General features: G+C 41.0%; 1 long non-coding RNA gene across 1 annotated transcript; it reads right to left on the bottom strand.

The window, feature by feature from the left end:
* Nucleotides 1-1,951: 1,951 nt before the first annotated feature.
* On the bottom strand, nucleotides 1,952-13,669 carry LOC112531701. Its single transcript, XR_003073594.3, has 3 exons — nucleotides 12,713-13,669; nucleotides 10,766-11,037; nucleotides 1,952-5,347 (listed from the first exon to the last, which is right to left on the bottom strand). It is a non-coding gene; the product is annotated as an uncharacterized LOC112531701 (long non-coding RNA).
* Between the last annotated feature and the right edge of the window lie 3,065 nt (nucleotides 13,670-16,734).

Genomic DNA, 16,734 nt, shown 5'->3' with positions numbered 1-16,734 from the left:
CTGTGAAATGTTAAAGAGTAACAAACACTATTGCTTAGGAAAAGACAACATCTGAACTAACCCAGCTTCAATGAGAAATGCAAATCTATCCTTTTTTTTTCATTCAAATAGAGAATGTATGAGGGGTGCTCCAAAAGTAATGCCTCCTTATTTATTATGTTGGCCCATGATGTCATAGGTGGATGCTGGTGGTATGGCAGTAGAGGTTGAACGTCCCCACCAACGTTCCATTACGTTTTGTTGCCATGCATCAGATGGCAGGAGAGGGGTAGTCAGAAAAATGAGTATGAAACAAAAGTGTGGAATTGAATTAAAAAAAAAAAAATTGCACCAACTGACATTCATTGATGTTCACTGAACATTTATGGAGATCAAACAATGGATGGGAGTGTGGTGTGGTGGCAGGTGGTGCATTTCAGCAGTGGTGACAGTGATGTGAAAGACAATCCATGTTCCAGACAGCCACATACAGCTGTCACATCATGAAATGATGAGTGTCTCCATCAGCTTGTCCATAGACATTGGCTAATGATGATGACTACACTGAAAAACAGTGTTTGTAGCTGAGAATTTCCTCTGTCAAACAGTGCTATTGAGATTTACTGAGCTTCTTGTAGCTGTTGCAGTTTCCATGGAAATAAACAGGAGGCATAACTTTCGGAGCAAGTCTACGTAGGTTTCAATTGCATATCAATCCAAAGACTTTATAAAGTTGCACAGAGGCTCAGCCTGATCACAGTCATGGTCCTGGCAGATCCTGTACGTGAATGTTCTGGGTAGGACTGTGCCCCATTGCACCTTCCGGCACTGCTTGGGATTTTGCAGCAAAGGGAAAGCACTCCATGCAAACTTCAAGATGGGTGTATAACAGACACCAACAACCTTCCTCTATTCAGAATGTAGAATCCAGCACTGTTCTGCCTTTCAGCAGGTGCGCTCTGGGCTGCTGCTCCCATGTGAAGACATGGGTATTATCTAGGCTCATACAAGCAGTTAGGTTTGATGAAATCTGTTCTTTTACTACTCAAAACTGTTAAAGAGTGAAAGTTAGAGCAATGCCCACCTCTGTAGGTGGCCAGATGATGTTGAATATTGTTTTTCCATTGCCTAGTAGGTACTTCACACATCTCTGGCCTTAAAAGCTCAGAAGACACCTGCAAGTTCCTACATTGTGCCACTGTATTTGCTAAGCAAAGGCACTTGGTGAACTACACAAATTTTAAGAATTTTCTTAGCCATACCTCAAGAGAAACTGCTTAAATACGTTTCAATTCACTAATACAAAATTACCTTACCCACCAAGACGTTAAAGTACTATTACAGGGATGGCAAATTGTAGAGGTGATCTTTAACCATAAATAAAATAAGCAATACAAGATTTGTGGGCATTTTTTACAGAGCTAGCATCTCCTAAAATGAATAACATTACGAAAGAAGATAGGATTTCATTATAATCCATTAAAGTTTGTTTTTATACACAGTAGTATATTGTCACATATTTCTTTATTGCTAACTGCATTCTTTAATGGGTTTTAACAATACTGTTTATCAACCAACTCACTGCAGCTAAAGAATGAAAAGTGATTAAAAATGTGCACATACTTTAGATTTTCCTGTTGTCTCTCCTCTATTTTTATGACAGGAAAAGTATCCACATAAACTTAAAAAAAAAAAAAACCTATAGAATAAAACCTCACAAGTGCCAGTTTAGCACACAAAGGAACTTGATCTGTTATGAGTATACTCCTCAAACCTTGATACATCCTACCATCATGACTTTTGTTAAGACAAAATTACAGATTGTTCTGTAACACACACATATAAAGTGTACATCTCATTAGCTTAACACCTTCCATCTTCTACATCCTTGAAAATGTTCCAAGAAACACTACAATGGCTGCTTTCTTTAGCTTCTAAGATCTCAATTGCTTTTTTTTTTTTTTTTTAAAAAAAAACAACAGCACTCTGAAGCTAGATTTTAACAAAAGAGGAAGAAAAGGAAACAATTAAAGATCGTGGTCACCTGTCAGAAGAGTAGAAAGAGGTGAAGGGAGAATTAGGGCATCTTACCTCACATTATTGATGAATAAATGTCTCAAGTCTTCTAGCAGATAAAGGCTGATCCATGCCAACTGAAGCCCTTGGAATGGTCCCAGAAGCTTAGGTGGGAACACTGAAATTGGGCTCTTTGCAGTGTTTGCTTACCTGACATTGTAGCAGCATTGATAAAAGCACAGAAGATCCAGAGAATTAAGAACAGCTTCCAACACTATTTCATGTTTGGAAAGTAAACACTCTTCCATATTTTTTTTTTTAATTAAAAAGAGCAATTTCACTTGCAAATCATAAAAATCGTGACTTGTTAACTACAGTATTAATTTCAAAGCCTTGTTTTGGCACCAATTTCCCCACTAGACGTTTAATTTTAAACTTCATTTTCTCTGGAGCTTTCTGAAGAGAAAGAATGAATCAAAATAGCAACCCTCTGAATCTCTACAGTAAGACTTTCTCAAACAAATTCATATTTCCTGTGAATTAACTCTATCTTAATGCTATTATATCCTGAAAAACAGAACAAACAAACAAAACACACACACAAAAAAATCCACAAAAAAATAAAAAAACCTCAACCCAAAAGAGGTTCAAATACAGGATTCCAAACTACATTGAATGTCTGAATTATTTCCAAATTGTCTTTCATATAGATCTAGAATAGCTTAGTTTATGAAAGTCAAAAATTGTTTTTCTACATTAGTGAAAAAAGTGCCTGAACCTTCTGCTGTTTTTCAGTAGAGCTATTGGGAAGCTGGAGACAGAGAGTTCATAAAGGGCATCAGAAACAAGAAGGAAAGCAAGGTGATTACACAAAAAAAAAGGAGATAGAAAAGGAAAAGCATTTTAGAGCACGAAAAAGGTGAAATAAATACGCTAGCTACAGAGGAATAAGAATTAGAACTGAAACAGAAAATCAAATAATAAACCATTCCAAATCCTGACTCATTTTTTCCTCCATCTTGTCCCCCACATCTGCACTCTATTCAGAGCGAGACAGTCAACAATCCAGGTAGATGAGATCTGTGGCAAGTAGGATGAATGCCAAAAAGGTACAGGAAATAGAGCAAAAGACAAGAATTCATAAGCATCAGAGCATTTCTTCTTTCCCGTGTGAACATTCAAAAACCATTTTTACATGCCGCTACGAAAACAGGGCAAATTTAACAACTTGCCATATTCAATTTGAAACAGTGATCTTCAACATTAGTATTAATGCTCCTCGCCTTTAACTTTGAAAGTAACATACAGCACAAGCTTGTAGAAATTTAGAAGAGATGAACAAGAACAATGGAGTGCTCCGGAAGTCCTTATGGCTACATGGTTCTGCGCTGCTAAATTCCACTGTCCATTTTAGCCCCATTTTCACTGGTAACTTATGCAAAACCTGAAGTGGTTTAGAAAACCACTAAAGCAGCAAGTGTTACAAGTAAATATTAAAAGACACTGTGGAATCTTACTTTTCATAATACAAGGGCAAACATAAAAAAAGTTATTGATGTGAAAAGTGATATCTGAAGTAACTTACCTGCTTGCTTCTACATAAAAGACTATTTTTCCTTGCTATTCAAGAGTTCATCTCAGTTGGGGGGTCTGGATGAAATCCATGCAGAAAAAAAAACAGACTTTCAGTTGAGCGTCATAGATCTGATGCAACCACCTAATAACCACTGTCTTTGATGGCATGTAGCACTACCCCTAAATTAACATTTTGCCTACATGACAGGAAGAAAGCCCCCAAGTGTTAGCACAAGCACAGTGCTTTGATAGTAAAGAGATGTTCCTGCATCCCCTTTACATTCAAAGATGAACAACAGTAAAGTTTGGAATCTAGATCTGATCAGAGGACAGACATAACAAAAATAATGAACTAAAAATGTTTTTGAAGATGAGTATCACAGTTTTCCATGTATTTACTAATCAAAACCATGGCAAAATATCCTCATATTTTTGGCAACAAACCCTTTGAACAGTTCCTTGCGTCTGGATTTTACTGATCACTTTTCTAATAAGTAAATTACATGCTAATTTTGTGCCTGAATGAACTCTGAGTTAACATAGATATTGAATACATTTTCTTTTATATATATTTTATTGTACTTTGCCAGTGTTTAGAGAAACCAGCAATACATAGCAACACACATATCTCCTTTAATTTTTTAGATTAAAACCATTCCCCTTTGTTCTATCAATATCAGATCACATAAAAAGACAGTCTCCCTCCTGCTTACAAACTCCCTTCAAGTACTGGAAGGTCACAATGAAGTCTCCCCATAGCCTTCTGCTCTCTAAGTTAACAAGTCCATCTCCCTCTGCCTTTCTTCAGAGGAGAGTTGTCTCATGGCCTCCTCTGGACCCTCTCCAAAAGCTCAACATCTTTCCTGTGCTGAGGGCCCCAGACTTGGACACGGTACTCCAGATGGGGCATGATGAGGGCAGAGCAGAGGAGACAATCACCTACCTCTCCCTGCTGGTCACAGTTCTTTTGATGCAGCCCAGGAAACTGTTGGCCTTCAGGTGTGAGAACACACTGTTGGTTCACGTTCAGCTTTTTATCCATCAGAACTCTCAAGTCCTTCTCCATAGGGCTGCTCTCAATGAGTTCTTCTCCCAGACTGCAAATATGTCTGGTATTGCCTAGACCCAAGCACAACATCTTGCACATGGCTTTGTTGCATCTCATTAGGTTCATATGGGCCCACATTCCAAGTCTATCTAAGTCTCTCTGGATGGCATTCCTTCCTTCTATTATATCAACTGCACCACTCTGCTTTCCGTCATCAACAAACCTGTTGAGGATATACTCAAATAACTTCAAAAAATCATGTAATTCAAAATTCTGGTGACTATGACAGCTTAAGCCTTGAAATTCATGCTTTCATATGGTATAATAATTACAGTCTTTAAAATATATAAATTAAACGAAATATACGACGTTTGGTAGCTAGAAATATGGAGTGGTAGAAATACTACATTTGGAACACTGGACGTTTCTTTTCTTGTTAATGCAGTTTGCTACCAGTTTACAGCTGAGACTAGAAACCACCAAAAGGATTTTTGTTTGTTTTATTTGAACATGTTACATGCGTCACATAGAAGTCTTCCCTTGCTTTTCTTTGATGTAACTCAGTCTTTATACCAGCTATATACACGTACGAATGAGAAGATGAGTTCTTCCTGACATCAGTCCTCTTATAATTTGTGTTTTGTTTCTCATGACTTCCACATTCCACTCCATATCCTGGGAAACAGCTTGGCCAGGATCTGTGGTTTTTCTTATTACTGAGTCTGGGAACTAATATATGGAGGCAAAGCAGGAAAAGTAACATGACAAGTCAGTAATAACAGTAACTCGGCTATTGGTGAAGCATCACAAACTGTTTCTTTAAATCTGAAACAAGCTAACCCAAGGCACCTTTCTCAGACTTATGACTACTTAAATTACAATCAACTCTATGTTATTTTTTTTTTCTGTCAACATAAACACATACTTGAATCTCAGACAAATTGTACTGTGGATGGAAATCATGTTTTGGGAAAGCATTTTTTAATCAGTCTGCTAAAAATGAATACTGAACAGCTTCAGAAACCCACATATCACACCGTCTTTCTTGTCTCTCTCCTACGTTGCCTCCTCGTCTGGTAAAACAAAGAGCACAGTGAAGATGGGAACCAGAACAAACTGTATCCATTAACCCAGTATTTTTTCCTAACAGGAGAAATAACTTTTGAGAGCAGCCCAAACTTGCCTTCCAATGGTTAAATAGCCACTAATATGTAATACCTAAAGTTAGCTTATTTGCAAGCTACAAGCTCATGTTTAAAATGATCTCCCAGAAACAGGTGCCTGTGATAAGCAGTTTATAAAATACATTTCTTCTGAGGTGCAAATGCATAGCACTGATTGTGAAATTTGTAGCAGTTCAAACATTTATTTAAAATCTTTTACTTCCTTTCACTACAAAAACATCCCCCAATTTCTTGCTGCATCGTTTCTTAAAACATGCCACACAGAGCTCTGCTCGGGTTAGCATGTAGAAACGAAGTATAGCACTATTTTCCACGTTTAATACCAAGAACACACTCAAATCAAAATACTACACTGACCAAGCCACAGACAGACTATCCACAACTTTGTGCCACTGTTCCAAGTGGGCTTCTTGGAGGAGGGTCGTCATCCATGCATGAGCTCCACTCACAGTAGGTCATCGTAAGGCTCAAAGCATTTTGTTGCCAAATATTAAGACTGAGAAGTAACCTTTCAATTGTAGAATTCAGGGATGTGACTTCCTTCCCATGAACTCAGTTTTAGGACTTGTTAGACCTGCAGATAATTCTGTTACATCCATTTTGGGTTTCATTTACTCTTTTGTATAATTCACAAACAACAACAACAAAAAAGACTCTGTAAAATAACTGAAATAAAGTGGAAGGAAAGCAATAAAGGAAACAGCAATGCAAGCCTGCTCTTGAACAAGTAGTTACAACCCCAAGCTTCATCGTAGCATTTAGTTTTGCTTGCTTTGACAGCGAGGACATGAGGAGCTCCCAAGCAGCCTTGACACAGCTATTGCTTTGCAGTTGCTGCTTAACTGTGATGTGTAAGCTAGCTGATGAAACATGAGTTAAAGCAGCTGGAATGAGAAGCGTGGTGCTGATCATGGTCTGTTTTAACCAACATCTCTTCCCTGAAATCTAACTTATTAGGCTCTCTCAGAGTAATGGTTTCTACAGCACTTGGAAGTTAGCACTCTTTCCAGGTCCACCTGAGCCCAGCCAGATGTTTCAGTACAGGGTGTCCTGCCTTTAGCACAGCCTCTGTTCCTCTCTTGAAAGCCCTATAAGGTCTGTCATTAGGGCCGGTTCCTGAGCCCAGCCTTCCTCCTCAGCCACCATCCTGAAGACTCTTCACAGAAGAACCATCCCAGAAAAAAACCTGTCCTGAGGAGAGAACTGGTACATAGGAGGCCTCATACAACACAGGAGCTCCTGTGGCTGCAGAGATATTTCAGCCCTTTGCAGCTTGCTCTGTTGAGCTCTCCCAGCATCTTGCTCACAGAGGGCATTCTGTTTATGCACTGAAGAGATACACTGGTTTAGTGAGTTTGCTTGTGGCTTTATTTAGGAAGCTACACCCCCTTAAACTAACAAACCCCTTAAACTTCCCTTAACCCATAAATCTGAAGCTCCCTCCAAGCAATAAAAGTCTTAAACTTCCCTAACTCCATAAATATGACAGGGCCCTGCTTTGCTCCGGTAAAGGAAAGAGAAACGAAATATATTTTTTTCTTTTTTTCCCCTTATTGCTGAGTACTAAAGTCAAACTATGAGATGTTACTGCAATTCAGAGACAAGATTTAGATATAGAGGCTAAACTTCTTGTGCATACACCAAGCAACTACTAAGTTCACACCAAAATCTTCAGGCTTTCATTTCTCATTTTCAAAAGATTTTAAATAATTGTATGCACTTTTTCCTGAGGACTTTCTTTGCAACACTGATGAACACCTCAAAGAATGGCACTTATGAGATCTTTAAAAGCTTAGCAGGTGCAAGGCCTGGAAAACTTTGGCTTCTTTCTGCAGAGTGTTCTCATTAAATTAACAACCATAATTGCACTGCAAATAATGCTTGTGTCAATTACATCTTAAATATTTGTTTCCATAATATCAGACCAAAGGAGAAATAATTCTATTCTCATTATGATCAGAGATACCTAAGCCAGTTGAATGCCTACATTAGCTTTCACAAAAGTCAGCTTCCTTAATAAACACAGATTTAGCAATGAACTGTGAACTTATCTAACAGCTTCCTCTTTATGCCATTCACAACTTTAATCTTATTCTTCTTCTTTTCCTTCAGAAAACCTTGACCTTTCTAGGCAGCCAGAGGGTGGATTTCAGAGGCATTCAAGTTGCCGTGCTGAGATCTTTCTCTTTTGAAGCTGATGGGAGTTTTGTCACGGACTTCAATCAGGAAGAGATTTCACTCTCAGCAGGAGAGCTGCGATTCCATCACTGCTCCTATTCATAACCAATGTCTCTCAAGATCGGGAGGGGACCATCACTTCCTCTCAAACTGCTGAGATAATGACCAGCCTAAACTGTGAATGCTACCCACAAGAGTGCTAAAAGACAGAGAGATGACAAATATTTTTTTTTGTCATTGCCAGCAGTATTTGTATAGACAACATTCATAATACTGCAGCATAACTGGAATGCATTTATTCCCTTTTGGGAATATCAGTTTTTCCACAGAAATGTAGGAAGGACAACTAAACTAGATGTGTGAAGCTTGTTTGGCTGCCCTGGTCTTAAGCATGGGGCTGATTGGATTACAGACTCTTTTCTATTATTATATGTGTGTGTATATATATATTTCTTGAAATGTAGAGTCAGCTACACTCAAAATGAATTATTTTATGTCATTTTCAGAAATTTTACCTGACAAAAATATTCCGTCTATGCAGCTCTAGTTCTGAATATCTACTGTTAATAAACACGAGCTTTCAGTACAACTTTGAGATTAATGTACACCAAAAGAAATAGTAAATGTGAACTGTATTTATTATGCCTTATTCTTCAAGAAGAATCTCATGCAAGTACTTGCTTTCATAGCTTAATCCTAGTAACTCCTACAAACCACCAGGGAGGTGACTCGCCACCTGCACTCCCCTTCACTGCTTATTACAAACATATGGCTATAAATACCTCTCTATGAGAGCTGCTGTATGCTCAGAGGTTTTTTAAGGCAGCTCCCAAACCCTAGGCCTTCCCATTGCTCTCCATCCTTAGGCATTTTGTGGTCTTCCTCAGCACAGAGAGCTTTTTGTGCCAGCTTACGGAGCATCCGAAGGAAAGAAGGGGCAGGTCATGGTATTGCTGTTGCACTGCCACTCAGAGATGAATACATGAGGTGAGGAGAGCCTCAGCCAATGATCAGAGCTCCCTGACAATTTATCCATCATAAACGTCAAAGTCTCAGCAAATTTTGTTTGGAATGAGTGGAGAAAGACAGATAGACCAGTTGCAAACTCAAATAGTATTTTCCATAACACCTATACATGAGTACATATACACATCTAGACTTCAGACATTCTCTTCGACCTGCTATCCCAGCTATTTTTACAGGGATCTCCTGACCTTTTCCAAGTCTCTGGGCCTGGGAATTTGAACATGTGAATGACATTTTGAAAACTGTCCCTGAATGCTCCATACCACCTTTCACCAGCATCATATTTGCACATACACAGTAGCATTCAGTCATCTATACTCTCCCTGCTCTTCCAAGGTGCAAATACTGCTCTCATCCTCCCAGGTAGAAGCAAGCAAAGCCTATGCTGTAGTCAGCAGACACAGAGCAAAGGTTACACCTCCAGATACCAGTGATGTTGTGTTTTATATAGGACATAAGACTGCCACAGACCAAATTCTGTTTAACTGTATACACACACAGCTCCTTCTGAAGTTAGTGGGATCCAAAAGAATGCTCCCAACAGTATAATCTCATTGTAAGTTGTATCCAAACACATGGACACATGTCCAAAAACAAACTCTATAAAATCTCGTCTGCCAGGGCTCTGTATTTCATGACTTGGCAGCTCTGTAAGTTACCGTGAATGCCACTGCTTGCTCAGAAACACTGAATCTGAATTTTCACTGACGCAGAACATTTAAAATGTATCAGAAGAAGTTAGAAGTGATTACTGAGAACCAGTTGAGCTGCGCGTGGCCTGGGACCCATGCTGACAAGAGGTTATTCACTCCATCACACATCCAGATGCACCTTAAGTGACATTTATGGTTAAGTCTCAGCCCACTGTTTGCTATCAGGCAGAGGGTTAGGATGGACTGAGACAGCTCCTTGACGTATTCCCTTCACAGAAGGTCAGAGTGCTGCTGGCACAGCTCAGCAACCAGTGGCAAGAAAGAGCAAGTGTCCTGGCATAACACAAACAGCACTGCATTGGTGGGAGGGAAGGGGGAGCTGTGCACAACTTCAGAGTTCCCACGATCTTCCCAACAAACTTGCTCATGACAACTGCTTGGGCAGAAAGGCTTTTAACCAGGACAGGCTTCATACAGTTACTGTATTGCTAATTTGTAGCACACGTGCCACTGAGTCAGCACAGTGAAGTAGCTGCCAATGATCATTGTCAAAGTAAATGGCGTAGAAGATGAACTCAGACATGAGAGAAGAAGGATAGAGAGGAGAGGAGGATTGCCACCAAGAGCATGAATGTTTCTACCCCTTCGTTGGCAGAAGCAAGTTAAGTTATTCTTAAAATGCATTCAGCTTGTCTGTGCAGAGATGCTGTATGGAAGAGTTGCCTGAACAGTTGATCAAACAAAGACTTTGGAATTAGCTTGAAACTTTGTTTTCTATTCCTCATCCCCCAAAAAAGAAAAAGGAGGAAAAGAAAGAAAAGGGAAGAAGGAAAAGAACTTCAGACTTCCAAAATAACACGAAACTCAGAATTAAAAGAAAAACGCCTCTCTTTCTTCACTCTTCACACAGGGGTTCGGGGAAACGAACGCCATGGAGAAGAGCACACCGACACGATCCCGGTATCCCACCGCCTGGCCGCCCCGGGGCCGGCGGGGAGCTCCGACGCTCAGCCCGGCTCCCTGTCCCCCCACGCCCGCTGCCGCTGCGCTGACCCACGAGGAGCGCTCCGCCCGCAGCCCTCCTTCCCCCGCTGTCCCGTGCTTACCGCAGCCCTCCGAGACCCGTTCAGTCCCCACGGGGCTGCGGCGCTCCTCCCGCCCGGTTCCCACGGACAGCCCCGACAGCGGAGAGGGAGGGAGGGACTTGAAAGCATCCGTGATGACACGCGGCACATGTAGCTCGCTCAGTACGTATGCACGCCCCGCCGGGCAGCTCGGTGCTGCCTTCTCACCGTGAGAGCAGCGCCTACCTCCTGCGCAGACCCCCTCGCTGCAGGATAGAGCTGTGTTTCCTCCCGTTGCTCCTCGAGCTGTTTTTCTGCAGGAAGAAGGTATGGCTCGCTGGTGTTTGCCTTCACAACTTCACAGCTGCAAGAGCGGCCTGACTGTATCTGATTAAGCACAAACAATGCACAGACCTTGGAAGAATATATGTTTTCAACCCAGTAAAAGCAAAAGTCTGTTTCATAACACCATCAGCTGCAGAGAAAACTACGTTTATTTGGTGTGTGAGAGTGATTTCTCTCTGTGGTTTTCACATTTTGGCATGTGGCTGCTCATTTCCATCACCCTTCATGGTGTGCTGCCAACCAATAGTCAGCCCAACCGTGAGTAAGGCAGCTCCATGGAGATCTCCAGAAACTGTTTTTTTTTCCCCATGTAATGAACACAACAATGGCCAGAAGACCTCCACAATCAAGAATAGCTTTCAAGAAACAGGTAACACTGAGGCAAAACTAAACACGATTTGAGCTCTACTCCCATCGAACCCCAGAAATCAGCACATGTGGGCAGGTGAACAGGGATCAGGCAGCCAAAGCACTGCAACACCACAAGTAAGGGTCCGTGAAAGCTGGGCAGAGCCAACAGAGTGGTGCCTTAAGTAACTTCACAGTAACATAGGATGGCTTGGGTTGGAAGGGACCTCTAAGACCATTTAGTCCCAACCACCTCCAGCCACGGACAGGGTTGCCAGTCACTAGGTCAGACTGCCCAGGAACCCATCCAGCCTGGCCTCGAGAGCCTCCAGTGGTGGGGGCATCCACAGCTTCTCTGGGCAGCTGTGCCGGTATGACAAAAGGTAATCTGCCAAAATTCCTTCTCAGGTGCTGTGTGATACATTCCACATCTGTTACTATCTTTCCCTGAAAATTTCAGTTCTGATTTTCCTTAACAAGTCACTGCTGTTCAGCTGGTAGGGGTTAGTTGCAATAGACATTTGTCTCAGCCAGTTTAGTCCTCAATGTGGGCATTCCTGTATATTTGCTACACATCTTCTCAAGATTAAGAGTAATGAACTTTTATTATTATAATTATTATTTTCATGCAGGCCAAAGGCAGATTTTGACAAAAATCAAAGAGATTAAATAAAGCAAGGACTTGATTTAGCATTTTTGTAGGCAATGCCTCTATATACATTTGCTTGTTACATACTCTGTTGTTCTTCTGAAGACTCTTCACATGCTTGCTACTGGAAAATGAATTGGCTACCACCAATTAGGTAAAAATCTAATACTGGAGTGCTTTAATGAATGGTTAAGTTCTTAAAAAGTCTTATATTTTAATGGCATGGTAACAGACTACTATGCTACATAAGCAGAAGATAGAAGCTATTACACTGTCATAACTAAAGGAAGAACAACGGTACAATCACTCATTATTACTAGTTAGATAGCAGTCAGAGTGGTTTTAAGGTGACCCACAACATCATGCCAGCTTTGAAAGCTTAAAGCATGATAAGAAAAGTCTACTCTAAAGTAGAGAAGTCATCTCTCTAGTTCAACAGAAGTGAGATTTATACGTATTAGTATAAAAGCGTGGACTGTGTTTGATATGAAAGCCACATTGACTGTAAGACATCTGAATTACATCAATTGAACTTTTTCAGTAAGTTGATGTTAATAGATGGTGTAGAATCAGTAAGTATATAGAAAGTTAGGCTGGAAAGACTATTGTGTTAGAGAGAGATAATCAGAGATGAATGGAAAGCTTACCCGTGTCCTGGGCTCACCAGAAAAAGTGTCCAAGAGGAGCAATCTCCAGAGATCCTTCCCCAGTGCTAGTCAGCCCTTAAATGGGGTCTAGGGGTCTAGTGTGGCTCTACCCCTTCCAGCCACACAGGTGAATTGCCTTCACCTGTGTTCCCATGGCTGACTCAGTGCTCACCTCAGGTGGTCAATCAGAGGTTCAGGCCACGATTCAACAGTTCCCATACAGACGGTGAAACACTTCTGCCCTTATTTAGAAGTAGAAGCTTAAAGGGATTGCTATTTCATGTCTTAAGCTCTTGCCACTTAAATGGGAGTATTTTCACTCCATCAGTGTTACTGACTTGATAGCTGAGAAGTTTCACGCTGCTATAAAAGGGGAGAGGGAAAAAAGCCGAGGGAAATTAATACTTCTTTTTCCTTAGCAAGGAGAAAAATCTTTCTGTTTTATGACAGCCTCTAAAAATTGATTGCCTGCCTTAGTGTAAACAGATGGTAATGGATCCAGGATGACTGACATCTCCTATGTCTGTGCACAGCTCCCAGAGGACTCTGCTTTCCATATCTTCCTCTGTGTCTGCAACTCCAGAAGTTTTAGGAATGCACTTCCCATTTTTACAGAACTTTTAGTAATGAATCTAAGATTTCTGATAGAAAGAAGCTGCCTGCATGATATGCTTGGCCAGTGTTATTTCAAAATACAAAATCATCAAAACTGTGTATCTGCAAAAGGTGAATCCTACCTATTCTCCATCTCCTTTTGGGAACTGCAGCTTTTCCCTTTGGTCATTTTAGATCCTATTCTGCTTTGTTCCCATTCTTCTCTTTTAGTCTCCTATTTTATAATGTACTCTTTTAGTATCCATTTCTGCTAATTATATATTTTATCATCCCACTCTCAAGTAAGTCTTTTCCTCTTTCAGTTCCTCCTTTAACTTCTTTTCCCTTTGCCAGCTTGTATTAAACACCTTTGGAAACAACAGAAAGCAGTTGCAAGCTTTAATGATAGCTGTCTATAAAAAAACCTAAGGCTTTAGGGGAAAAAGGCACACAAGCCAGAAACCTTTCAAAAGACACTTCTATTTCTGATTATGGATGTTTCCTGTTGGGAACTGGCAAAAGAAAGTCATGAAAATCTGGCTGACTCTTGCTCAGAGTAAACATGATAAAAGTAAAATATGTGTTTAGGAAAAGTTAATTTGCTTGTTTTGCTTTTTACTTCCTTGGCTTTGCTCCACTAACCTACATGGTTTTGTGTATTAGTTCTCATAAAAATTTGCACAGTTGTAAAAACCGTAATGAATCCCAGGGTCCTGAGGGTATTGGCTGATGTGTTGCCAAGCCACTCTCAATGATGTTTGAGAAGTCATGGCAGTCAGGTGAAGTTCCTGGTGACTGGAAAAAGGCGATGTCACACCCATTTTTTAAGGCTAGAAAGGACAACCCAGAGAACTGCCAACCTATCAGCCTCACCTCTGTCCTGGGGAAGATCATAGAGCAGATCCTGCTGGAAGCTATGCTACAACACAGAAGAGAGGGAGGTGATTTGGGACAACTAGCATGGTTTCACCAAGTCCTGCCTGACTGACCTAGAGGCCTTCTATGATGGTGTAACTGTGCCAACGGACAAGGGAAGAGCCACTGATGTCATCTATCTGAACTTCAGTAAGGCCTTTGATGCAATCTGCCTCAACATCCTTCTCCCCAAACTGGAAAAATATGGATTTGACAGATGGGCTGTTCCATGGATGAAAAACTGGTTGCCAGAGAGTACCAATGGCTAACTGTCCTGATGGAGATCAGTGATGAATGAAGTCCCTCAGGGGTCAGCACTGGGGCTGGTGCTCTTTAAATAACTTCAGTGACATAGACAGCAGGATTGAGCGAACTCTCAGCAAGTTTGCAGATGACACCGCAAGATGTGTGTAGTTGACACACCTAAGGGACAGGATGCCATCCAGAGAGACCTAGACAGACTTGAGCAGTGGGCTCAGGGGTATCTCATGAGGTTCAACAAAGCCAAGCTCAAAGTCTTGCACCTGGGTCATGGCAAATCCCCCACTATCAACACAAGCTGGGGCTGGAGCACAGCACTGCCAAAAAGGACCTGGGGACACTGGTGGATGGCAGCTGGACATGAGCCAGCAGTGTGCTCAGAAAGCCAACCATATCCTGGGCTGCATCCAAAGCAGCGTGGCCAGCAGGGCAAGGGAGGTGATCCTGCCCCTCTGCTCTGTGCTGGTGAGACCTCACCTGGAGTACTACATCCAGATGTGAAGTCCTCAGTACAGGAGAGACATAGACCTGATAGAGTGTGATCAGAGAAGGGCCACAGAAATGATCTAAGGGATGGAACTTTCCATAGTGAAGATGAACCTTCACTATAAAGACAGGCTGAGAGAGCTTGGGCTGTTTAGCCTGGGGAAGAAAAGGCTCCAGGAAGACCTGAGAGTGGCCTTCCAAAGGTTGACATGATTTCTATAGAGTGTTTTGTTGTTCTTGGGTTTTTTTTGTTTTTGTTTTTGTTTTTTCCCCAGTGAAAATGCCATGATAAAAACCATCATTAATGAAAGTACAAGTGATAGGCAAAGCTTTGAATCTAAAAATTATGAAGATTGCATTGAACACTGCTGCTTAGTGCTGCACTAAGTCAAATAAGTGCTTAATATTTATTGATCTGGCAATTTAGAAGTAATTAAATTTTTATACTATTTTTTTAAGTACTAATAAACATCAGAAAACCCAGAGTCCAAAAAACGAACCAAACGAAAACCAGACAGAAAACTACCTCAGCCATGATAGCAGAATCATTTGGAGAAACTTTTCACTTGAACAGTTCCAAAATATCCGAGCCTATTACAATCCTTTATGAGTAAGATACACCTCTATCCCAAATACTTCCAGAGGACAGATCATTTCATGGCTGTATAAGGAATCTTTCACCATTTCATCGAATCGTAGAATCATAGAACAGTTTGGGTTGGAAGGGGCCTTTAAGATCATCTAGTTCCAACATCCCAGCTATAGGCAGGGACACCTCCCTCTAGACCAGGTTGCTGAAAGCCCCATTCAGCCTGGCCTTGAATGCCCCTAGGGAGGGGGCATCAACAACCTCACTGGGCAACCTGTTCCAGTGTCTCACCACCATCACATTTCCATTAATGGTAAATCACTTTCAATATGGGAAAGGCAGATGGAGCCAAAGACTCTGGTCCTGGAGGATACCTATCTAGCTTAGAGGAAGGAAGTGCCTTAGCCATACTCCCATCGCTGGGTTACATCACCTGTCTGGCTGCTGGCAATTTCTATAGCAGAGCAGTTCTGCCAGAAAAAGTATTTTTGACAGTCTAGCTAGGAGATCATATTCTAGCTGTCAGTCTCCACGGCACCGCTATGGACATTGGCAAGGCTCAGACTACTGGGAAACGTTGCAAATAGCTTTGGGGAAGAGAAAAGGAAGGGAAGCAGGGACATGGAAAGTGTAAGGCAGTGAACGCGACAGTAAGAAGTTCAGTATGAATTAAATATGAATCTTATATCTAGAAAAAGAAACATGTAACAGTAGCTGTGTAAGTGTAGGACTACTTTCATATAAATAATCTATAAAAAAATAATAATCTAAACAAACAAACAGTACCAAAACATAAAAGACCTGGAGATATTTGTCAGATGAATTTGCTTTAAATTATGACATATTTTGGCTTCGGTTAGCTAAGTTTGTTTGACATTAGAAGGTTAATGTGACTTAAAAGCACCATTTCAAACATACAGTACAGATAAGTGACCGTAGGTCTGAATTAGAAGAGGATTCTGTCCTGCAGCAGGACAGATAAAATCAGAAATTTTAAATACCATTTTCTCTTGCAAGACTGAACAAGCAAATGGTCTTCTGGTTACTTATTTCTTAATCTGTGAAATATTATTACACATTCTCTTCAAGACTACTGCACTTTTTGAAGGCTTACCTTCAGTATAAAAACCCAAAGCTAGCAGCTATTGTACTTTTACGATTAGCAGTTTAGTATACC

The sequence above is a fragment of the Gallus gallus genome, chromosome 2, assembly GCF_016699485.2.
Source record: "Gallus gallus isolate bGalGal1 chromosome 2, bGalGal1.mat.broiler.GRCg7b, whole genome shotgun sequence".
NCBI classification, from domain to species: domain Eukaryota; kingdom Metazoa; phylum Chordata; class Aves; order Galliformes; family Phasianidae; genus Gallus; species Gallus gallus.
Note: the sequence above shows the minus strand (reverse complement) of the source record. Positions and strands in the feature narration are given on the sequence as shown.